General features: G+C 42.5%; 1 protein-coding gene and 1 long non-coding RNA gene across 3 annotated transcripts in view; one reads left to right on the top strand and one right to left on the bottom strand.

Moving 5' to 3' along the window:
* LOC135262066 (uncharacterized) overlaps nucleotides 1-26,368 on the top strand; it is a 42,155-nt gene that overhangs the window by 8,159 nt on the left and 7,628 nt on the right. The window lies entirely within an intron of this gene.
* On the bottom strand, nucleotides 21,195-24,612 carry LOC135262073 (uncharacterized). Of its 2 annotated transcripts, none has more exons than XR_010332098.1 (2): nucleotides 23,967-24,612; nucleotides 21,195-23,117 (listed from the first exon to the last, which is right to left on the bottom strand). It is a non-coding gene; the product is annotated as an uncharacterized LOC135262073 (long non-coding RNA). The 2 variants fall into 2 exon arrangements; XR_010332099.1 differs by lacking the exon at nucleotides 23,967-24,612 and adding an exon at nucleotides 23,787-23,960.

Here is a 26,368-nt window from a genome sequence, read left to right as displayed (position 1 = left end):
TAAAAGAGAAAAAACAGGTCCTTTTTATTTATACCGGTTTCATATGTTATGAAAGGAAATAGGGAAATACTAGCTTTATTTTTTCTAATTCATTAAAATGTTTTGCGGGCAATAACATACGACATTTAACATTTCCCCCGATTACTGGTAACAGACTACCAAGCTTGCTTGTGCTTTACTCGGTTTGCTGCCGGCTTAGAGAAGGGAATATGTATCTGTGAATCACACTTCAATAAGGCACACTGCAATTGGCATCAAAAATCACAATGCACACTTCACAGAGCAAAGTAGGAGAAAATAGTTAAAGCCAAACCAAACGCATTAGTTAGGCACCGCAATCCAGACGGAGCATAAAGCAAACCAACAGCATGCAGATAGGCAAGCCCCTCACATTAATGGCAGGCAAAGCACGAAGACAAGCTCAAGCACAGCTGGGTTAGCTGACCAAGCGAGAGCGGGGAGATCGGGTTTGACGTGAAAACAACAAACAGATAAACAAAAAAGAAATGCTTGAGCTAGCTAACCAGCTCCGCGCACTACTTATCAAAATAAGGCCATATACTATGAGTGGACGCATGCTCACTCGCGGTAGCTGGCTAGCTAATTTGCAACATACAAACTAACAAAACAGAAAGAAGGAACGGCGGTCTATTCAAGCATCCGCTGCTTACTCAAAATAAACCTTCAAGCAAAACAAACATACTGCTCAAACAACTACATGCACAGAAAGCATTTACACCTAAAACATAAAAGCTACCAATCAGTGGCGGCTGGTGATAACTTTTTTTGGGGGGCGCAGTTTTTGGGGGGACAAACAAACTGAAGCAGCACTTCATAGCTCAGCACTAAAATAAAAAATAAATAAATCTAAAACAACACAACACACTGCAATGTTGCCTAAACGCTGGCCAGTAGCACTACTTGAACATATTTTGCCCTCCTTAATAATATAAAATATGTAGATAGAGATGACAAAATGCCCATTTCACCTACATCACCTAAAGTTACCAACAGGCAACAGCTCAATTTCTAAATATGGAACTACTAAAGTCATATTAACTGCCACTGTTACATTATTTGAAGTCATAAAAAGAGTAGGAAAATATTAGCTAACTCCAAGGTCATTTATAGAGCCTTCTGCTGGACAAAATGTGAATATGTGAATGCTGAAGTTTGATGACACCACGTGTCACTTTGCTGGATACTCTTAAACAACTGTAAACTACCTTTCGTTATACACCTACTAGAAGATTTCCTAGTAGTAGATTTCCCCCCTTCCCAGCCAGATCGCTGCATTACAGCTTTAAAAAACACATTTAAGGAACTGGGCGTTTCTCTATCGGAGGAGAAAACTAAAGCCATCGAGTTTCTGGGCATTATCCTGGATAGTAACCTCATGCAGGCCTCCCTGCCATTGGAAAAATTGGTCCGCATTCGCGAAGCTATTAAATCTGCGGCGGACGCGGAATCTCTTTCAAAAACGGAGTTGCTCTCATTACTGGGGCATTTTAATTTTGCAACGCGAATGATCCCTCAGGGACGTTACTTTAGATCCAGACTCCTCGACCTCTCAAAAACCGCGAATAACATGCACAATCATATCACTTTGGACGCAGGTTGCAGATCGGACCCGTGATTTTGGCCTAGGCTATGCAACAATTGGAACGGTATCTCGTTCTTCCACAATGATCAGGTAGAAACGTCAGCCACCCTTAAGTTTTTTACCAACACAGCACCCTCAATCGGTTTTGGGGGATTCTTCAATAATCAGTGGTTTGCAGATGCATGGCCTAAAGAGCTGCAGTCATTGACTTTAAATGGCCACTCTACAGCACTGCTTGAATTATACCCCATAGTCCTCGCATGTATCCTTTGGGGAAGCCGCTGGCCAAGGAAACAAATTCTAGCCTATTGCGATAATGAGGCAACGGTCAAAATAATTAATAAAGGGCGTTCATTCGTTCCTTTTATCAATAGGCTAGTTAGACGCCTCACTTGGATCTGCGTCACAAATAATTTCACGCTCCGCGCCGTTCACATACCCGGCCTCGATAATAGAATCGCTGACTCTCTGTGGATGGATCCCTCGGTCGGTAGCCTGCTCGGGGATCCATCCCTTTGTCTGCTCTTCAATGGCTTGATGAAAAGAAGCCCTGAGAGCATAGACAAACGTCTCCCCCTCACTATCTCACTAACTCACAAACTGGTATCGCACTTAAGACAAGGGTGTTTGAATCCTTACACAGATTCACTTTTAGAGGCGGTATTTCTGACTGCCTTTTATGGCTTTCTTAGGTGTGGAGAATATACCACTAGCACTGAGAATTTCGACCTGTCCCTCGATCTCACATACAAATTTATCCTTTGGTTCACAGTATTTTATTATTCACCTCAAACGCTCCAAAACTGATAAAAATGCTAAAGGAACTCCCATCATTATTGCGCAAACCGGCACTGTTTTCTGTCCCTTCTCTTCCATGCCACTGTACCTGCGGTGGCGTCCCCACGTGAGCCCGGACGAGCCTCTCTTCGCCACCGACAAAGGGAATGCTATGACGAGATCATGGTTTGCTGCCCGCCTTCGGCTAGTTTGCCAATCCTGCGATCTCTCTCCGGAGCTATACACCGCCCACCCCTTCCGCATCGGGGCATCGATGACAGCTGCTACACTCGCCCCGGTCTCCGCTCTGAAAGCCATGGGGCGCTGGTCATCTGATGCTTACGAACGTTATATTCGACCGGGCGTCGACAAAATAATTTCAGTTCAAAAAGCTATGAGCTCAGCTGCACAGAGTATGGCACTCCGCCTCCGTCATACGTCTAATAAATGTTCTGCAAGTCTTGGCAACGAGTGAGGATTCATTCACACTGATGCAGTTAGTAGCCTGGTATATTTCCCCCGATTCATTTTAAATCTCAGCGCTCGGGGGTACACATAGCCTAATGTTACATCTCAAATAGTATGTTCCCCTGGTTTATTAATTAACAATACAACTAAGTATTGGCCTCAGGGGAACGTCCAATATGCTGTTGGTACACATAACTACTGATCCGCGTAACGCCAGACAGCCTCGTGCGGACTGGACGACGGGCTCTTCCGGGCGACGTACACATAGTCATCACGTCATCGTTGAACACGTGCTTCACATCACTGCTCTTACTGCTGCTGCGCTACGGCTCCTACGCTGCTGCGTTACTGCCACCGCGCTCCTGCTGCTGCTACTACTGGCTCCTCCGGTAGGCCTATGCAACAAGTGAGGATTCATTTACACTGACGTAGTCGATAGTATATTTCCCCCCGGTTAGTTCAAATCTCGGCGCTCGAGGGGAAATACCGACAAGCTGTCGGTACACATAGCCTAATATCATACCACACATAGTATGTTCCTCTGGTTTATTAATTAACAATACAACTAAGTATTGGCCTCAGGGGAACGTCCAACATGCTGTTGGTACACATAACCACTGATCCACGTAAAAAATAGACGGCCTCAAGCCGAAAGGCTCGACTGGACGAAGGGCTTCCTCCAGGTGGTCGTACACATAGTCATCACATCAGCCAGAGACACTTATTAATAGCACGTCGGCATATGGTTGTTTTGGGGTTTGGCCTCCCGGGCTGCGTGGTTGGCGGGAGAGCTCCAGAACAGAGCCATACCGCCAAACATAACTGTATTGCCTTTATTGTCAATAAAGTGCTACTTTGATAACAGTGGTCCTGACAGAAATGGAGCATTGCGTAGTTCTGGCAAGCCACGAGAGTCAAGGGCTCCGGGTGAATCAGCTGATGGCTCAGCTGAGTGATGTTCGCCTATCACAGTACATTCACTAACAGGGCGGTCTACTTAAACAGCCTCCCTCTACTCATTCGGCTGCTCCTTCTGCATGCAAGCGCTGCACGTTGCTTCGTAAATCCCCTCCACCACCCCAGCTCCATCCCCATGCGTCAAGAATTTGCATTTCTCCATTCCTATGTGTTAAGAATTTGTATTGCTCCATCCCTATGTGTTAAGAAATTGCATTGCTCCATCCCTATGTGTTAAGAACTTGCTTTGCTGCTGGATCAGTTCTGTGTGTACCCCTCTAGGGGGGTTTGGCTGCTGGCCTCCCGGCCTTATCCACGTGGGCTGCGTGGTTGGCGGGAGAGCTCCAGAACAGAGCCATACCGCCAAACATAACTGTATTGCCTTCATTGTCAATAAAGTTCTACTTTGATGACAGTGGTCCTGACAGAAATATATTTTTTGCTCTGGTGGGGATTTTCCAGATCCGCCTCTGGATCCTGCTTTCATCCTGCTCATTTGTTTATGTTCATGTTGTTTTTCTACTAGCTGTGACTCAAAATAAAAGTGAAAGTTTTTAGACAGAGCGAATATGACCATCACTCTAATGTCTCATTACTTAGTTAAGATCGGCTGCATTAACTGTACGTTGCTGCAGGAAGCCTTGTATGCAGTTGAATGCTGTATATAGTTAGGTCATGATTAGGAAATTGTATAGTTATACATGTGCACATACTGTAGCTCATCATTAACAATGATCACCAACAGTGCTGCAATGAAACTGAAAGCAACATGGGCAATTTTAATGACACCACGTGTTTCAGAAGAGGAACCTGGATGTGTACTGTCTCCCATATCAGCAGTGGTGTTCACGAATGAGCTGGGGGTGGTTGCAGATGTAGCCCTCCCACCACAATTCTCATTTACATAATATACATAGGTAATACTGAAACCTATGACACTTCCACTAATACACTAAAATGCATGGGAGGAGCTGTGATGGGATGCACCAGTTTACTCTATGTCTAGGGATCTCACTTGGGAGACTGGGAGGCTTCAGGTAGCTTTAAAGCTGTTAGTATGTAGCTATACTGCTTGTGAACAATGACTCCCATGCATAAACACTTTGACTCACGAGCCCCCACTTTGAGCACTCCCACTCAAAGAACCAGTTATTTTATTAACCTAAAATGGTGCTCTACCTGTGCGTAACATTTGACTCCATGTATAAGGAGTAAAACCACAATACCAAAATACGCCACATTATAATGAGCTTAATCAATTTCAAGAGAAAAATATGCAATAACACTATACACAGTCCAGAATATATCTAACTACAATAGTGGCATTTATTTAAAAAAAAAACACCAAAGTGCCATAAACTTGGCGCCATTCAAACTTAGGCAGCCCATACACACTGCATGGCCCCTGTAACTGTCACAGTATTAAATGAAAGAAATGAACACGAAACCAAAATAACAAACTAAAGAAAATAACCCGGGATTTTAGGCTGTTCGTGCACAGTTTGTCTTTATACGTTGGTGCGCATGTTGGAGCTCATATGAATCCACACAAGAATAATGTTGAGGTTTACTCACACACACAGGAAAACAAGTCACTGGCGATCCGAATGTAGGTCCGACACAAACACACTCGTTCAGCCGCGTGCTGTCCTCTTCGTGTGGCTAGCTGCAGGTTAGCTAACCCGAAACAGTAGAGAAAACACTTAGTCGAGAAGAAATTAAGAAAAACTGGAATTTACACCAAAACGTCCGCACCTTCTCATTCCGTACCGCGACTTAATTCAATGACGATGGCGAAACCGATAATCAATTCCAAAACGTGCATTCAACTCAATTTCACTAAAACAGTTTTACGATCTCTCCTGCACCGTGCACCATCTGCTTCTCTATTCAGTTCTCTCTCCTCTTCGAGTCTCCTCCTGCAACCCCTAACTAGTTCCCACTTGACCTCAGTCAGAACCTTTATTTAAATTCTCGGAGGTACAATTGAGGGCCAGGCCCTCATTTTCAATGTAGCCGAGATTACAAACACAATTAAAACACAATAAGTGTAATAAAAGATCATAGAATATAGCAACAGTAACTAACATAGTAAATAATAAAATAACAGTAATAAAATACAGTAAAATATAATAAAAAAATAAAAATAAAATAAAATAATAAAATAAATAAAATCAGCACAGATACGATCAAAAACAGATACACTCAGAGACAGGAATGTTCAAAACCAGCGATCTAAACTGCCCATAAGTTGGTAGAGAGCTGATTTTCAGCAATTGTTGGAGCTCATTCCAGGAGGATGGGGCACTAAAATGGAATGCTGACTTCCCAATTTCTGATCGAGCCCGAGGGACCTTAAGCATAAGCAAGCCATTTGATCGGGTTTGATAGGGTCCAGAGCGCCACTCTAACAACCTTGTAATATAAGGTGGAAGCATTCCGACAATGGCCTTAAAGATAAACAAAAACCAGTGTTTATCACGCCTCACTGCCAGAGAAGACAGACCCACCTTGGCATAGAGGACACAGTGGTGGGTACCATAACTATCGCCAGTAATAAATCTGAGGGCAGAGTGATAGACTGTGTCCAAGCGCTTAAGGGAAGAAGGAGCAGCAATTCTATAAATAATGTCACCATAGTCTAATACTGAAAGGAAAACTGCTTCAACAATTCTTTTTCTACTGATCATAGGGAAGCAAGATCTGTTTCTATAAAGGAAGCCAATTTTTTGTCTCAGTTTGCTGACAAGATTATCTATATGGAATTTAAATGAGAATTTCTCATCAAGCCAGATGCCAAGATATTTATATTCAGAAACTCTCTCAGTTTTAGAACTATTTGCAGTGGATATAAATATGCTATCATAATCAGTGCTTCTGGCCCTAGTAAACAACATGAATTTTGTTTTGCTTGCATTAAGAACCAGCTTAAGCTTAACAAGAGCCTCCTGAAGGGCATTAAAAGCAAGCTGCAGTTTCTCAATGGCAAGCTGAGCAGAATCAGCAATACAATATACAATAGTATCGTCTGCATATATATGGACTTGACAATCATTTAGTGGGGAAACAATATTATTAATGTAAATGGTGAAAAGGATAGGGCCCAGAACTGATCCCTGCGGAACCCCCTTCGACACAGGCAGGAACCCAGACTGGGTGCTCCCAGACTTCACACACTGAAATCTCCCATACAAATAATTATGAAACCAATCACAAGCTTTACCATCTAAACCAATGCTGCACAGCTTCTGTAAAAGCAAAGCGTGATCGACTGTGTCGAAGGCTTTAGACAGATCTACAAAAAGGGCAGCACAGTGTTTCTTACTGTCTAGAGCAGACATAATATTGTTTGTAACTAGCGTAACAGCTGAGATAGTGCTATGCTTGGCTCTAAATCCGGATTGATGTGGGCTTAGAACTGAATGACTAGAAAGAAATACTTTGAGTTGATTATTTGCCAGAGATTCCAGAATTTTAGCTAGGCATGGTAATTTGGAGATTGGTCTATAATTGTTTAGATTATTTCTATCACCTCCTTTGTGCAGTGGAAATACATGTGCCAATTTCCAGATACTAGGGAATATGCCTGTTGAAATAGAAAGATTGAATATGTGTGATAACTGCTCTGCAATGAATGGAGCAGCCATTTTTAGAAAAAAGGGATCTAATTTATCCTCTCCAGTAGCGCTCCTGGGATCAATGGTTTGCAAGGTCTCAAAAACAACACTAGCAGAGAAGGGCTGAAAGGAAAACTGAAAGGCCTGGTTCATAGTATATACACAATCATCACTAATAAGAGGGGTGCTGTATATTCCTTTTCAAATAAATGCCCAGCCTCAGCAAAGTGCTTGTTGAAAGCTAGGCAAACCTCATTAAGATCAGAGATCAAACAGTCACCAGAATCAATGTGTGAAGGTAGGGAAGTAGTGGGTCTGTTTTTGATGGAGTTCACTGCCTTCCAGAATTTAGCCGGGTTAGCATAGGAGCAGGTAATTAGATCTAGGTAATATTTGGATTTGGCTACTCTTACCGAAGATGTGAATCTATTCCTGATTTGCCTGAAAGCTGCCCAATGTGAAGGGTCACCGGAGTGTCTGGCAAGAGACCAGGCTCTATTCCTTTCTTTGAGTAAAGCTGCTAGCTCAGGTGAAAACCAGGGGGTGACTCTATCTTTAATCCTAAGTTTTTTCAGTGGAGCATGTCTGTCAATGACAGAAAGAAGAGTCTTTGTGAAGAAATCCAGAGCCAAGTCGACATCAGTAATCTCAGATGTGTATTGTATATTACTATGGGAAACGTCAGATAAAAAGGCTTGCTCATTAAAATGTCTTAGATTTCTCCTTATAACCTTGTGAGATTTTGTTTTCATTAGCCGAGTACTTCTAATGCAGCCAACAGGGCAATGATCACTGATTCCAAGCTCAAAGACACCACAGGCAGTGATATTATCAACCCTATTAGAAAAAATAAGGTCAATTAGGGTAGATTTTGAGCTGTCTTTCAGATTTGGCCTAGTGGGTTCTGTTATTAGTTGGAATAAGTTAAGGCCAGCACTAACCTCCTTGAAATGATTGGAAGTATCATTCAGCCAGTTCAAGTTAAAATCACCCATAACAATCAATTCAGCATCGGAATAATGGGACAGTAGATCCGCTATTGCATCAATGGAGCCTAACTCAGCATTTCTTGGAATTGTGACAGCTTTTAAGATTGTTACAGAGAAACCTGTTTTAACATATATACTCACCCCTCCTCCCCTACCAGTTCTATCCACTCTGTATAAGTTGTAACCCATTAGAGCTACATCTGAGTCACTGATGCTATTTTTAAGCCTGAGTCACTTAAAACCAGTATATCCAGGTCAGTCTGCATGACTAGTATATTTACATGATCTAATTTCTGAAGTAAACTTCTAATATTTAAGTGAATAATTCCTAATCCTTTTCTGTTTCTAAAGGTAGTTGGATTAAATAGAATGGGAACAGAGCTGGTGATAGGAAGCTGAAGGGGAATTGTAATTAAATTGGAAACAGTAACAGCACGGATTGGATAATGAGTGGGATATCTAACAGAGATTCGGGTAGGAATGATGGGAGGAGAGATATACTGTTGAACATTAAGTTTAAGGATACGAGAGTAGGGAGAGCCAGTGGTGCAGACCGGAGGAGAAGGAAAGGCCACTGAGGACGAAGGAAAAAACTGCACTCCTAACAGATAGGGGGTGCTAGTACTGGAAACAGTGGCCTGGGGTAAAACCTGAGAAGAAGAGGGGAGTCCGGGGGTGTGTGTAGGAGAGGTAAACAGTCAGTCATGTGGAGAGGACTGTACAGCGTGCTGCAAGTTAGCCGCTAGCATTCGGCTCCCCTGCCTGTTTGGGTGGACTCCGTCTGACCTATAAAAGGAAAAGCGGTTCCAAAACAAATTAAAATTGTCAATAAAACCTATATTGTTCGTTCTGCAAGCGGAGAGGAGCCAAGTGTTGAGGCTGAGGATTCGGCTGAAGCGCGCTGATCCCCGGGCCAGCGTAGGGAGGGGACCGGAGATAAAAACAGACTTTCCACAGCTGTTTAATAAGTTTAAAAGTTCGCTAAAATCCTTCTTGGTCAGCTCAGACTCCTGACGAGCTGTATCGTTTGTTCCCACATGCACTATCACTCGCTTAATAGAGGACGGGAGTGAGTGCAGTAGCCCCGGGAGCTTTCCCAGGATGACCGGGACCGTGGCTCCAGGGAAGCAGTGCGTGGCTACGTTGAAGAAACTGATGTTTCTGATTATGGAATCCCCCACTATTAGAGTGGTCGGGCGAAAAAGGGGACGAGGAATCTGTGACCGGGCAGGCGAGTGTTGTGGCGAGGCGGCAACATCAGACCTGAGAGTAGGATTCCCTACCGGCATAGGGTACGGGAGACTTCCAGAGCGTCTGAGCACAGCCTCCTTTAAGATCCTACGCCGGGAGGCGGAGGTCGTTTCCCGGGATGGGGGCCGTTGAAGTGGCGACACAGTGGAGCGGTGACCCAACCGAACGCTGCCAGCCACCAGCGGTGGGAAAGCTGCAGAGACGGCAGGCGCCATTTCTGGAGAGGGGTCCAGATCGGGACGGATCGGAGCCGCAGGAGCCATAGCTGGTTGGACCGGGGCATCAGCTGAGTGGACATGAACATCAACTGGGCGTACCTGAGCGTCAGTTGGGTAGATCGGAGCATCTTCAGATAGCGGGTGAAGCGGTTTAGGCGAGGGGATAAGGCGGTCCCATTTGTAACCCCCCTGGGATCGCGGACCACCACCTCAGCCCAGGACGACCGATGGTTCGGTGTCGAGCAGGATGAAGGCCGAGGACAAGTGGGGGGGTCCCACAGAGCTGTGTCCTGCACGGCTAAACCAAGGGAGGAGATCTGCTTGGACTGTTCGGAAGCAAGGTCCATGTAGCTGGATAAAAGCACATTTTTCTTCTGTAGCTCATCCGAAAGCCGACAAATATCCTCTTTCAGGTCAGCAATCTCTTTATTCGCTTTTTTAAGTAGTGGATCGACCTCACCGGGCATGTTTAATTATGTTGGTTCGCTGGGCCACAAGGCTAAAGACGAGCCAGGCCAAGCAGCATTACCACCGCTATGAGATAGTTCATAAAAACAACTTAAAATCCATATTCGATGAAATAAGCCTTTGTCCGGTTAAAAAATAAAGTAGAAGATGACCAAGGTTTAAAGACGACCGCCGTCAGATTTTCAATAAAAGGTTCATAAAAATTAAAAGTGAAAAGTAAAAGGCTAAGAAGGCTGATAAAATAAAATAAATTTATAGTAAATTATAATAAAATAACAAAACAAACCCCCTTGTCGAACCCCCCATCACGCAGTGCGATTGGACAACATATCTTTTAATCAGCCCAGCAACAGGCGCCAGACAGTTCGAGATGTCATTTCAAAAATTAATATTACTGAAAATGCACATGTATCCTGTTTATCAGTATTTAATGACAGCCTGTTGCTGGTCATGCTATAAAATAAGGAAGTCTCTTGGCTGAGTCTCTGAGCACTAGGTAAGAGTATCTCTCAGGATAAGTTCATGTTTGCAAACATTAAAGCTTGAAACGAATATTGTGTGTAAGTCGTTTGACTCTCTCACCGCCGGTCGAAGTAGATAAAATTTCAACCACACCTGCTTAAGAGGAGCTAACAAACAGAGCAAGGTTTTTGTTACGGGTTATCTTCATTCTACTTTGTTCTCATCCTGACCACCCGGTCGACAAAACACAAATATATTTTTTGCTCTGGTGGGGATTTTCCAGATCTGCCTCTGGATCCTGCTTTCATCCGGCTCATTTGTTTATGTTCATGTTGTTTTTCTTCTAGCTGTGACTCAAAATAAAAGTGAAAGTTTGTTGACAGAACGAATATGACCATCTCCCTAATGTCTCATTATTTAGTTAAGATCGGCTGCATTGACTATACGTTGCTGCAGGAAGCCTTGTATGCAGTTGAATGCTGTATATAGTTAGTTCGTAATTAGGATATTGTATAGTTATACATGTGCACATACTGTAGCTCATCATTAACAATGATCACCAATAGTGCTGCAAAGAGTCTGAAAATGACTCAGAGTGCACTGTGACCAGACTGAGTGAAAATTTCACAGTAAAACAAAATCAGAATGAATGCAAATAAACCCACTCCGGCCCAAATGCGGGCTGGTGCAGCTTTAGGGGTTAAATAAAAATAATGCTGGCAGCTGTATGTCTTGATATTTCTGGAGATGTAAAACAAATATGTGACAGAGGGTTCTGGGAAGTGGAGATGGCCGTGACTTACAATGAAACTGAAAGCAACAGGGGCAATTTTAATGACACCACGTGTTTCAGAAGAGGAACCTGGATGTGTACTGTCTCCCATATCAGCAGTGGTGTTCACGAATGAGCTGGGGGTGGTTGCAGATAATTGGGTAAACCAACTTAGGGTGAGAATTGAATAAAAACAGCCATACATTAGGCACCAAACCTGGCCTGCTTCATTGGTCATGTTCTTGGATTGATTGACTGATTAACAGCTTAGCTAGCCAGTTGGTAAAATTCAAAGTAAAGATAGGGGTGTCATATGTCTACATTTTGGCAAGTGTGTGTAAAAGAGGCATGCAGCAGAGACGTGCTACAGGATGTGCCGACCACAAATACCTGCCTGCTCTCTTGCAAAGTGAGACAGAGAAACGATTCTGAGAAGAACGATCAAGGGACAAACAAGCCACTTCACAAATCTGCCGAGATGTCATTTCTAAAATTAATATTACTGAAAATGCACATGTATCCTGTTTATCAGTATTTAATGACAGCCTGTTGCTGGTCATGCTATAAAATAAGGAAGTCTCTTGGCTGAGTCTCTGAGCACTAGGTAAGAGTATCTCTCAGGATAAGTTCATGTTTGCAAACATTAAAGCTTGAAACGAATATTGTGTGTAAGTCGTTTGACTCTCTCACCGCCGGTCGAAGTAGATAAAATTTCAACCACACCTGCTTAAGAGGAGCTAACAAACAGAGCAAGGTTTTTGTTACGGGTTATCTTCATTCTACTTTGTTCTCATCCTGACCACCCGGTCGACAAAACACAAATATATTTTTTGCTCTGGTGGGGATTTTCCAGATCTGCCTCTGGATCCTGCTTTCATCCGGCTCATTTGTTTATGTTCATGTTGTTTTTCTTCTAGCTGTGACTCAAAATAAAAGTGAAAGTTTGTTGACAGAACGAATATGACCATCTCCCTAATGTCTCATTATTTAGTTAAGATCGGCTGCATTGACTATACGTTGCTGCAGGAAGCCTTGTATGCAGTTGAATGCTGTATATAGTTAGTTCGTAATTAGGATATTGTATAGTTATACATGTGCACATACTGTAGCTCATCATTAACAATGATCACCAATAGTGCTGCAAAGAGTCTGAAAATGACTCAGAGTGCACTGTGACCAGACTGAGTGAAAATTTCACAGTAAAACAAAATCAGAATGAATGCAAATAACCCACTCCGGCCCAAATGCGGGCTGGTGCAGCTTTAGGGGTTAAATAAAAATAATGCTGGCAGCTGTATGTCTTGATATTTCTGGAGATGTAAAACAAATATGTGACAGAGGGTTCTGGGAAGTGGAGATGGCCGTGACTTACAATGAAACTGAAAGCAACATGGGCAATTTTAATGACACCACGTGTTTCAGAAGAGGAACCTGGATGTGTACTGTCTCCCATATCAGCAGTGGTGTTCACGAATGAGCTGGGGGTGGTTGCAGATAATTGGGTAAACCAACTTAGGGTGAGAATTGAATAAAAACAGCCATACATTAGGCACCAAACCTGGCCTGCTTCATTGGTCATGTTCTTGGATTGATTGACTGATTAACAGCTTAGCTAGCCAGTTGGTAAAATTCAAAGTAAAGATAGGGGTGTCATATGTCTACATTTTGGCAAGTGTGTGTAAAAGAGGCATGCAGCAGAGACGTGCTACAGGATGTGCCGACCACAAATACCTGCCTGCTCTCTTGCAAAGTGAGACAGAGAAACGATTCTGAGAAGAACGATCAAGGGACAAACAAGCCACTTCACAAATCTGCCGAGATGTCATTTCTAAAATTAATATTACTGAAAATGCACATGTATCCTGTTTATCAGTATTCAATGACAGCCTGTTGCTGGTCATGCTATAAAATAAGGAAGTCTCTTGGCTGAGTCTCTGAGCACTAGGTAAGAGTATCTCTCAGGATAAGTTCATGTTTGCAAACATTAAAGCTTGAAACGAATATTGTGTGTAAGTCGTTTGACTCTCTCACCGCCGGTCGAAGTAGATAAAATTTCAACCACACCTGCTTAAGAGGAGCTAACAAACAGAGAAAGGTTTTTGTTACGGGTTATCTTCATTCTACTTTGTTCTCATCCTGACCACCCGGTCGACAAAACACAAATATATTTTTTGCTCTGGTGGGGATTTTCCAGATCTGCCTCTGGATCCTGCTTTCATCCGGCTCATTTGTTTATGTTCATGTTGTTTTTCTTCTAGCTGTGACTCAAAATAAAAGTGAAAGTTTGTTGACAGACGAATATGACCATCTCCCTAATGTCTCATTATTTAGTTAAGATCGGCTGCATTGACTATACGTTGCTGCAGGAAGCCTTGTATGCAGTTGAATGCTGTATATAGTTAGTTCGTAATTAGGATATTGTATAGTTATACATGTGCACATACTGTAGCTCATCATTAACAATGATCACCAATAGTGCTGCAAAGAGTCTGAAAATGACTCAGAGTGCACTGTGACCAGACTGAGTGAAAATTTCACAGTAAAACAAAATCAGAATGAATGTAAATAAGCCCACTCCGGCCCAAATGCGGGCTGGTGCAGCTTTAGGGGTTAAATAAAAATAATGCTAGCAGCTGTATGTCTTGATATTTCTGGAGATGTAAAACAAATATGTGACAGAGGGTTCTGGGAAGTGGAGATGGCCGTGACTTACAATGAAACTGAAAGCAACATGGGCAATTTTAATGACACCACGTGTTTCAGAAGAGGAACCTGGATGTGTACTGTCTCCCATATCAGGAGTGGTGTTCACGAATGAGCTGGGGGTGGTTGCAGATAATTGGGTAAACAAACTTAGGGTGAGAATTGAATAAAAACAGCCATACATTAGGCACCAAACCTGGCCTGCTTCATTGGTCATGTTCTTGGATTGATTGACTGATTAACAGCTTAGCTAGCCAGTTGGTAAAATTCAAAGTAAAGATAGGGGTGTCATATGTCTACATTTTGGCAAGTGTGTGTAAAAGAGGCATGCAGCAGAGACGTGCTACAGGATGTGCCGACCACAAATACCTGCCTGCTCTCTTGCAAAGTGAGACAGAGAAACGATTCTGAGAAGAACGATCAAGGGACAAACAAGCCACTTCACAAATCTGCCGAGATGTCATTTCTAAAATTAATATTACTGAAAATGCACATGTATCCTGTTTATCAGTATTTAATGACAGCCTGTTGCTGGTCATGCTATAAAATAAGGAAGTCTCTTGGCTGAGTCTCTGAGCACTAGGTAAGAGTATCTCTCAGGATAAGTTCATGTTTGCAAACATTAAAGCTTGAAACGAATATTGTGTGTAAGTCGTTTGACTCTCTCACCGCCGGTCGAAGTAGATAAAATTTCAACCACACCTGCTTAAGAGGAGCTAACAAACAGAGCAAGGTTTTTGTTACGGGTTATCTTCATTCTACTTTGTTCTCATCCTGACCACCCGGTCGACAAAACACAATATATTTTTTGCTCTGGTGGGGATTTTCCAGATCTGCCTCTGGATCCTGCTTTCATCCGGCTCATTTGTTTATGTTCATGTTGTTTTTCTTCTAGCTGTGACTCAAAATAAAAGTGAAAGTTTGTTGACAGAACGAATATGACCATCTCCCTAATGTCTCATTATTTAGTTAAGATCGGCTGCATTGACTATACGTTGCTGCAGGAAGCCTTGTATGCAGTTGAATGCTGTATATAGTTAGTTCGTAATTAGGATATTGTATAGTTATACATGTGCACATACTGTAGCTCATCATTAACAATGATCACCAATAGTGCTGCAAAGAGTCTGAAAATGACTCAGAGTGCACTGTGACCAGACTGAGTGAAAATTTCACAGTAAAACAAAATCAGAATGAATGCAAATAAACCCACTCCGGCCCAAATGCGGGCTGGTGCAGCTTCAGGGGTTAAATAAAAATAATGCTGGCAGCTGTATGTCTTGATATTTCTGGAGATGTAAAACAAATATGTGACAGAGGGTTCTGGGAAGTGGAGATGGCCGTGACTTACAATGAAACTGAAAGCAACATGGGCAATTTTAATGACACCACGTGTTTCAGAAGAGGAACCTGGATGTGTACTGTCTCCCATATCAGCAGTGGTGTTCACGAATGAGCTGGGGGTGGTTGCAGATAATTGGGTAAACCAACTTAGGGTGAGAATTGAATAAAAACAGCCATACATTAGGCACCAAACCTGGCCTGCTTCATTGGTCATGTTCTTGGATTGATTGACTGATTAACAACTTAGCTAGCCAGTTGGTAAAATTCAAAGTAAAGATAGGGGTGTCATATGTCTACATTTTGGCAAGTGTGTGTAAAAGAGGCATGCAGCAGAGACGTGCTACAGGATGTGCCGACCACAAATACCTGCCTGCTCTCTTGCAAAGTGAAACAGAGAAACGATTCTGAGAAGAACGATCAAGGGACAAACAAGCCACTTCACAAATCTGCCGAGATGTCATTTCTAAAATTAATATTACTGAAAATGCACATGTATCCTGTTTATCAGTATTTAATGACAGCCTGTTGCTGGTCATGCTATAAAATAAGGAAGTCTCTTGGCTGAGTCTCTGAGCACTAGGTAAGAGTATCTCTCAGGATAAGTTCATGTTTGCAAACATTAAAGCTTGAAACGAATTTTGTGTGTAAGTCGTTTGACTCTCTCACCGCCGGTCGATGTAGATAGAATTTCAACCACACCTGCTTAAGAGGAGCTAAAAACCAGAGCTAGGTTTTTGTTACGGGTTTTCTTCATTCTACTTTGTTTGACAAAAACGACCCAAACACAAATGGAGCATCGCGTAGTTCTGGCAGGCCACGAGAATCAAGCGCTCCGGCTGAATCAGCTGATGGCTCAGCTGAGTGATGTTCGCCCATCACAGTACATTCACTAACAGGGCGGTCTACTTACTTACTACTTATTAAACAGCCTCCCTCTAATCATTCGGCTGCTCCTCCTGCATGCAAGCGCTGCACGTTGCTTCGCAAGTAGCTAGCGCAACAATATGGCACCAAACCTGAGATGCGACTATTGGTAGTAATATTAATACCCGTCATTCTTACCTGGCTTAAATATACGATGTCCATCGCCGACCAAGATGAACATCTCTGGACAGAGGACGATGCCGTAGAAACGCAGCCGCAGCCCGACGGTACAACCAGACACACCCAGGACGAAAACTCCACTTCCGTCCGTAGGAGCTCTTGCCTGGCAACTCACAGCCCCACCAACCGACGCGCTTCTAACTGGCCGGTGGAGAAAATCCTGGAAGCCCTATTCCGACGTGGACTGCATCCTCCCCTCGGCGCCAGCCACAAAGAACTCTTCAGTTTTCTGACCGAGAAGGTTCCCGATCTGGATACGGCCACAGCCGCAGAAGGTCCCGCAGCCGCACCACCCGCCCCCAGGAAAGCTCCAGCTAAACGCAAAAACTGCGCCAGCGCCCCCGAGTTCCCTGCCGCAGCCCCCCCCCCCCGCCAAAAGGGCAAGAACACAACAGCCGACCAAACCAAACAAGCAAAACGAAGACCCAGTCCTGGCCGCCCTGCACAACATCCAATCTTCCCTCTCCCAGATGGACGTCCGGATTCAAGCACTGGAAGCTTTCTCTTCTACCTCAGATCCCCGCTCCGCTACCTACTTCCAAGGGAACAACAGACCCGACATCTCCCCGTCCTACCGTCATGGCACCGCGGAGAACGCTGGCAACTCCAGTCCCCGCGGCCCTGGCTGGGGTGCCCTTCATTCCTCCAGCGGCTGCTATTTCTCCCCAGCTGCGAGCTTCCATTCTGGCAGCTACTGCGGAGACAGGCATCCCAAGTCTGTGTGCCCCAGGTGAATGCGCCTTGTAAACAAGAAAAAGCATTAAAGACATCTACGCCTGTCAACATTCCAGAGCTGGGCAAAGCTCTGAAGCAGCATCCCAACCGTTGTTTTGTCCATTATTTGATAACCGGGTTGATTCACGGGTTTTTTGCTGGTTTATCCTTTCTCCCTAAAGCGTCCTGTGTTTGCCTAATCTTCGGTCTGCTCTACACGAACCAGGAATAGTAGACGAACTGCTCTCACGAGAGTCTGAGAAAGTTATGCGATCGGTCCATTCGATAGCTCGCCATTTCCGCTTCATTGTATCAATCCCATAGGCGTGGCCACACGTAAATTCTCTTAATAAAAAAACGCTTAATAATGGACTTATCTGCCCCTCATAACAATGACGTCCCTTCTATTAATAGTCTCATTCCTTCGCAACAATTTTCACTATTCTATGCCACAGTAGATCACGCTATCGAATTCATAAAAAAGCCGGTAAAGGCGCCTGGCTTGGTAAAGCCGACATAACGGATGCTTTTAAAATCATGCCTCTCCATCCATCTCAGTGGCATTTATTCGGCGTAATGTGGCGTCAAAAACATGTATTTCACGGTTAGGCTCACCTTCGGTTGTCGCAGCAGCCCTCGAATATTCGATACATTATCGGAACCACTTTGCTGGATACTCTTAAACAACTGTAAACTACCTTTCGTTATACACCTACTAGACGATTTCCTAGTAGTAGATTTCCCCCATTCCCAGCCAAATTGCTGCATTACAGCTTTAAAAAACACATTTAAGGAACTGGGCGTTCCTCTATCGGAGGAGAAAACTAAAGGCCCTGCTAAAGCAATCGAGTTTCTGGGCATTATCCTGGATAGTAACCTCATGCAGGCATCCCTGCCATTGGAAAAACTGGTCCGCATTCGCGAAGCTACTAAATCTGGACGCGGAATCTCTTTCAAAAAAGGAGTTGCTCTCATTACTGGGGCATTTTAATTTTGCAACGCGAATGATCCCTCAGGGACGTTACTTTAGATCCAGACTCCTCAACCTCTCAAAAACCGCAATAACTTGCACGATCATATCACTTTGGACGCAGGTTGCAGATCCGACTCGTGATTTTGGTCTAGGCTATGCGACAATTGGAACGGTATCTCGTTCTTCCACAATGATCAGGTAGAAACGTCAGCCACCCTTAAGTTTTTTACCGACGCAGCACTCTCAATCGGTTTTGGGGGATTCTTCAATAATCAGTGGTTCGCAGATGCATGGCCTAAAGAGCTGCAGTCATTGACTTTAAATGCCCACTCTACAGCACTGCTCGAATTATACCCCATAGTCCTCGCATGTATCCTTTGGGGAAGCCGCTGGCCAAGGAAACAAATTCTAGCCTATTGCGATAATGAGGCAACGGTCAAAATAATTAATAAAGGGCGTTCATTCGTTCCTTTTATCAATAGGCAAATAGGCAGGTGAAAACCCTCTGCATTGACCTGTGACACATGGCCATTACTTTATGAAAGGGCAACAGCAAAGGAGAGGAAAGAACAGGTGATGGATCAGTCGGCTCCAACTGCGGTTTGTGTACTTGACATGCCATTGTAAACACAGAAGGGAATATGATTTATCTGTAATTTACACGGTCATATGAAGAACAGCTGCAGACTTACCGACCCCTCTCTCCTCTGCAATTCACCAAAAAAGTGTTTCCTCCTCCCTTATGCTATTGGCCAGAGCTTTATATCATGATCAACGTGTTTTCGTTGGTGGGAAGAATGGCTGTTTCATGTACAAAGCAGTACTTCAGAGAATTGAGATTTGGGGTTTATGTCTATTTGGCCATTTTGTACAGGAAAACTAGAAAGTCAAAGTCAAGTAACGCTAAAAGAATTTTTAAAAAGTCAGCAAACCAACTTGCATGAAGCAGAGCGCAAAATAACTAAAAAGCACTATTAAAATAAACTAATGTTTACAATGGTATGTCTTGACATTACTAGAGATGTAAATAAAAATATGTGACAGAGGGTTCTGGAGCATGGGGATGACAGTGACTCTCAATGAAACTGAGAGCAGCATCGACAACACAGACACAGATCTTCAGATATGAGATTAAAAGCCAGTTTGTCAGCGACCAGTTGGTACCAGTTCCCGAGGTCACATCAGCCAATAAAGACACACAGATTTCAGAAAATTCCATTCACCCTCATGGCCTTTTATTAAGAAACACAGCTAATCTGATATAAAATTGCTGCCAAAATAAAAAACAACAGCAGGCTGATACAGTATCATGCAAGACTTACGTGGGCACCTCTGTTTTGAATATATGGGACATCAGGGATGTCCAATCTTATGAGAAAAGTGCCAGTCTCAGTGTAGGTTTCTGTTTTAGCCCAACCCTACAACACTTGATTCAACTGATTTATTTATCACGCTCTTAAATTTAGACTTTGATGAGCAGAACCATGCTGTCTTAATGCTCAGGTGAAACAAAAAAAAAGAAAAAACTGAAGTGAGAGGCCTCGCACGCAAAGGTAGAGACATCATGTGATCTACTCCACTGTGGCCTGAGGACCAGGTTAGGCTCCAGGTACAGGAGGACAACAACACATCCTGAACACACTGGAGTAAACTATTCCTGAGACGGCACTGGTCATGTAGCTGAATGTTTAAAATCATTTAACTTCTTAGACAGCACAACGCCCTCACAAAACAAGACAAACTTACTGAAGTGTACTATTCTTCAGACTGCACTGGTCATGTGACTGAGTGTTCAAAATGATTTAGGTTTAGATGATGGTAGAATTGTGTAGCACTCCTGTAGGTTCTTGATATTTCTCAGTGAAGCACGCTCCTACCAGTGTTTCATAATAAGCATCTGACTGGAATGGAGAAGAAAGAACAGGTGATGGATCAATTGAATACATAGTTGAGGCCAAAGGTTTACATTCACATAGACTAAAGATATTCAAACTCAGTTTTTCACAACTCTGCACATTTCATGTTACCATACATTTATTTTGGATAGTCCATTACGACATTTATTTTGTTCACATCAGAGGTCATTTTAAAACAATCGATTAGAGACAAATTTATTTCAGCTTTAATTCACTATATCAGAATTCCAGTAGATCAAAAGTTTACATACACCAAGTTGTCTGTCTCTTTAAACAGTCTGGAAGATTCCAGAAATTGATGTAATGACTTTTTACAAGCTTCTGGTTGACCAATTGTCATAATTAGGAGTTAATTGGGAGTTAATTGGCACCTGTGGCTGTATTTAAGGACCTACCTTTAGAGCCACTGCCTTTTTGCCCTTGATACCATGAGAAAATCCAAGCAACTCAGCCAAGACCACAGGAAAAAAAATAGTGGACCTTCACATGTCCAGTTCCTCCTTAGAAGCAATTTCCAACCTGCTGAAGGTAACGCGAGCATCTGTACAAATTAACTCCCAGGGCTGAACGAACTTTGGTCCGAAAGGTGCAACTGAACCACAAGACAACAACAAAGGAATTGGTGAAGGAGTTAAAGGCATCAGGAACATCCACCATTACAAGAATCCTACATTGCCATGGCCTGAAAGGCTGTCATGCAAGGAAGAAGCCCCTACTCCAAGACCGGCATAAAAAAAGCCAGGATGTTTCATCTGACCAGAACTGTTCGGCCATAATGATCAGCACTATGTATGGAGAAAAAGGGTGAGGCTTTTAATCTTAAGAACACCATCCCAACTCTGAAGCATGGGGGTGGCAGCATCATGTTGTGGGGGTGTTTTGCTGGAAAAAAAGATTGGTGCACTTCAGAAAATATGAGGATTATCTAGAAATACTGAAGCAACACCTCAAGACATCAGCTAGAAAGTTAGAACTTGGTTGCAACTGGGTCTTCCAGCAGGACAATGCTGTGAAAGTGAAAGTATTGAAGTGGCCATCACAAAGCCCTGACCTGAATCCCATAGAAAATTTGTAGACTGGACTGAAAAAGTGTGTCCAAGCAAGGAGGCCCACAAACTTGACTGAATTACACCAGTTCTGCCAGGAGGAATGGGCAAAAATTCCGGCAAAGTATTGTGAGAAGCTTGTGGAAGGCTACCCCAAGCATTTGATTCAAGTTAAGCAATTAAAAGGCAATTCCACAAAATACTAACAAAGTGCATGTAAACTTTTTACCCACTGAAAATCTGATATAGTACATAAAAGCTGAAATAAATCTGTCTCTTAGCTATTATTTTGAAATTACCTCTTATGGAAATAAAGTAGATACCCTACTTGACTTGAAATGTGTGGAGTTGTGAAAAATTGAGTCTGAATGTCTTCAGCCTCGGTGTATGTAAAAATTTGGCCTGAACTGTACTTGGCAGCCAGGCTCCAACTGATGCTTCACTGCAGTTTGTGTACTTGACATGCCATTGTAAACAGGAAAAGGAATGTGATTTATCTGTAATATACACAGTCGAGTGAAGAGCGGCTGCAGACTTACCGATCCCTCTCTCCACCAGAATTCACCAGAAAAAATCAAGTGTTTCCTCCTTCCATATTGCTACTGACCAGGGCTTCATATTATGATCAAGGTGTTTTCGTCGCTGGGAAGATTGGCTGGTTCATGCACAAAGCAGTACTTCAGAGAATTGGGATTCACAGCTTCGGTCTATTTGGCCATTTTGTACAGGAAAACTAAAAAGTCAAAGTCAAGTAACACTAAAGAACTTTATAATAGTCAGAAAATCAACTCACGTGAGACAGAGCACAAAATAACTTCTATTCGTGGATATTTGTTCAAATGATAAAACATACCAGCGAGCAAATAAAGATCCACTTCCAGACAATTCAAAAATAATAATTCCCGTCACATTGTTCTGTTGAGCTTAAGAGTCTCTCTCTCTCAATTCCATTAACCCAGTGCAATTTTAATGATTTTTCATATTTCTTCTGATAATTCTTAAGAGAAAGGTTGTTGAACAGGAAGTGAAGAGGCTGATCATTTTCATCTTTGGGGAAAGGTACGCTAGACTCAGCAACTGCCTCAAGAGCATTTGAAGGTGGCATCCAGTCAGAGAAGGTGATGAGAGTCAGGATGTTTTTCTCCATGTTCTTCCCAAAGAGGGACAGGATGGCATCAAAGATGTACTTCTGGCTGGGACTGAGGCGATTCTGAGATGCCTTCAGCACAAGGCAAGCTGCACCTATTTGTTGAATGCCCCTTATGGAATTAAATAACTTGTAGAGATTCAGAGAAACTCTTTGATCATTCTCAAGCCCACCTGTGTCTCCAAATCCAATATCACTGACTGTGAGTGAAAAAGGAACAGGCAGTTCCCCCAGCCGATAAATCTCATAGGCAGTAATCAGACTGGTTTGAGATACAGTTTGGGGTCTTCATCTGGAATGATTTCAAACCTGATCTTGTCTTCCCATTTTACCCCCAGCATGTAGTTGACCATCATATTGATGAGTGAAGACTGTCCTGTTCCTGTTTCTCCCATGATTAGGATTGCCCATTTCCTTTTTTGGGAGTCCTTTTTTCCAAATGTGTATCTCCTGACGGTTCCATCTTCATTCAGATGTTCCTGGACTGTGTTCAGCAGGTATTTTCTTATGGGTTCAGTTGCAATCTGTACACTGTTCTTAATTACATTTGACCACTTAGATGTAGCTTCTTGTGTAGCCATAGAGCAACTAAAATAAGAGAAATAAAACAAGTTATGTGTTTTCAGTTTTTAATTCAGTGATTGCCACACACACACACGCCCGCCCGCACACACACACACACACACAGGGCCATTTCTGATCATTTTGATGCCCTAGAGCAGTGGTGTCAAACTCGTTGCCATGGAGGGCCGTGTGTATGCAGGTTTTCATTCCAACCAATTAATGCTGCCTTAATTGAGTCCAATTACTCATTCAGCCATATGTGTTTAACTGCATTGAAGCACAGAATATAAGAAAATTTTTATTTAGACAATGCGGGTCACCATAGACGTCAGGTCACCATTGTGCGCAAACCTGCATCCCTAATTCAGCAAATAATTTAGCTAATTATATAATCAAGATCTGAGGCTGGAATGAAAACCTGCATACACACGGCCCTCCATGGCAACGAGTTTGACACCACTGCCCTAGAGACCTACTACACCCCCCCCCCCCACCCCCAAAAGGAAATAATTAACTATAACATGTGAACATGCATCTTCCACCATGCTTCAGTTACAATGCTAACCACCTACAATAAATATCTTAAACACAAAACAGTTTTTTGTTTATGAATTCACTGAAATTATTCCAGCTATTCTGTATACAAAGTACTATTAATAAATTAATTAATAAGGCCACATAATCAAAACATACCTTTGCCATAGATTTGTGCCATCACACACCCTCAAACATATGATTCAGACCAGAGACAAATGTGCAATCTGTGCAACAAATCTGCCATCTGCAATATTCCAAAATTCAAATATTATAGTAACCAACTGTTGCATAAAAAAATGTATGTGTACCGTAGAAACTGCCATCAGATATTGTTACCTGGACAGATATTGTGCCATTCTCAGGTTGTCAGGTACCAGGCCTCTTGTAAGCACAGAAAGAAAACCAGGAAACACAAATAAATGTGCACAAAATGAATTGTCTCAGAGCCTGAAAAAAATAGATCAAGAAATATTAATTTATTTTGAGAAGACCTGGGTAAAAAGCCAACTAATACACACTGAAAACAGACGGTAGCTTATTCTGCTGATGTGCAAGTCACTCAGACAGGAAATCTAGTCATGGTCTTCTTCTCTGATGAAAGGAAGCAGGACAAGGAATCAATTTTTAAAATCCTGATGTACAAATGTAGTCTCGCGGAAACCTGTGTACTAAACGTGGGTTCAGCCTTTAGGATATCAGTTGGGACCGGCAGTTGAGATCAGTTGGGACCAGCTGGGACCAGAGAAGGTAGAGCAGCATCCTGCTAGAGCAGCATTAATTGCCTCCTCCACTTAACAAAATGAGTAGATCTACCCAACGTGATCCCACTGATGCTGGACAGTTTTCTACCGGTTGCAATCAATGGAAACATACAAGTTAACATCAATAAGGCATAAACTCTTGTTAGCTCACTGATGCTAGCTTGTTGGCTAGCTAGTTTGGCAGAAAAAAAGAGAGTTTCCTAAAGTTGCATAGCAACCACCTGCCAAAATCTTTTAAAATGTTTAAATTATTCTTGTTTTGAAATTGTTCATAAAAACAAAGACAGGTTTGTAATTATAATACATATATATATATATATATATATATATATATATATATATATCCAGTGAGCACCATAATTCATTGGACAGTAACACATTTGTTGTTATTTTGGTTCTGTACTCTAGAACGTTGAGTTTGAAAGGACACAATGACAATGAGGTTGAAGTGCAGACTGTCAGCTTTAATTTGAGGGTATTTCAAAAAGGAAGACAATTGGTGAACAAAACACATCAGCATATGCGATTATGGCCAAATAGAACACATTTCTTAACCCCAGGGCAGAAAGAAATCCCACCCTGCTCAGACTATATGAGTTAATAGGCTCAGGAAGACACACCTTTCGGGAGTGCAGATGATCTGACAAACACAGGTGAGAGAGCAGCTTTGTATGATTGATATTCATTCTGTTGATTTAAGCTGTTGGATCCTCATTCGTAATTATACTTCATCAGATCAATGTTACTGATTGGGTGCATTACAGTGTCAGTGAGGTTAACTTGAAAACAAACTAATTAACATTCAGTTGTGGATTTCTATTTTTAACACATTCTAGCTAACTGGTTTTTGAGGTGGTCGATCTACTAAGGACTGAACCCACGTTTAGAACACAAAGTTAAGTTCTCAGGTACCAGTCCTCTTGTAAGCCCCCCCAAAAAAACAATCACAGCATGTTTCCCCCACCAGGAAACACGCATGCATGTGCAGAGAAATCTTCTCTGTACCCGAAAAAGAAATCAAGAATGTTTTCATTTATTTTGAAAAGACAGTGGTAAAACCCCACCAATAAAAGTTTAAAGCACAAAGTAACTGTCTGCTTATGTGCAAGTCTCTCACACAGGAAGTACAGTCATTCAACAGTCAGTACAGTTATTCAAGCTCAAGATCCCAATTCCAAAATAACGTCTCAAACTGAGGTATAGGTGGTAATTACCAAATTAACAAAAGGTAATTTTTCGTTAAATCGCCTGCTTTTTTTACCTGCCAAGGGACTACAGATGAAATTGAGCTATCAAGCTAATTCTGGGGCAGTTACTAACTGTCCATTGTCCCTTTCAAATAAATAAATATGTTTATATATTGTTTCTGAAATGCTGGAACCATCTAGAACTGGCAATCATACCATGACTTAAATTTCACCCATTCTAATGTCTGGTTGAACAAAAACTAAACTTCTTCACCATGTCTGCATGCTTTATACTGTATATTGAGCTGCAGCCACATGGTTCAATGTTTTGGAGGAGCAGGCTATTTTGCATTAACGAGCAGATACACCGAATAAAGTGGCCTGTGTGTGTGTGTGTGTAAACATGCATTACCCAGATAGATACTGTTCATTAGTTGGATGGCAGATTAACCTTGTCAGGACTTCTGCCTGAGTTTCCAATGTGTTTTCCTTTTTTTGTTTTTTGGTATGTATGCATGAGTTGTGTGTGGGTGCGCGCATGGTGTTTGCTTTTGTTTCAGATACCTTGAGTTCCTGGTTCCCACCCACGCTCCTCCCTCAGTTCCTGCCAGTCTGCCTCAGCCGATTATTCAATCAAGCCTCTGCCACTGTCTCCACCTGCAACTCATCGTTTACTCATTTCACTAGCTATTTATTCTCTGTTAGCTCGTTTAGTCTTTGCCAGATCGTGCCTTTGTTATACTCAGTGCTGTTCAAGCCTTCTTCTATGTCTAGCTGTACTTCCTGATTT

Source organism: Anguilla rostrata, chromosome 8 (assembly GCF_018555375.3).
Source record: "Anguilla rostrata isolate EN2019 chromosome 8, ASM1855537v3, whole genome shotgun sequence".
Classification (NCBI taxonomy): Eukaryota; Metazoa; Chordata; class Actinopteri; order Anguilliformes; family Anguillidae; genus Anguilla; species Anguilla rostrata.
This window is presented reverse-complemented; position numbering and strand designations above follow the sequence as displayed.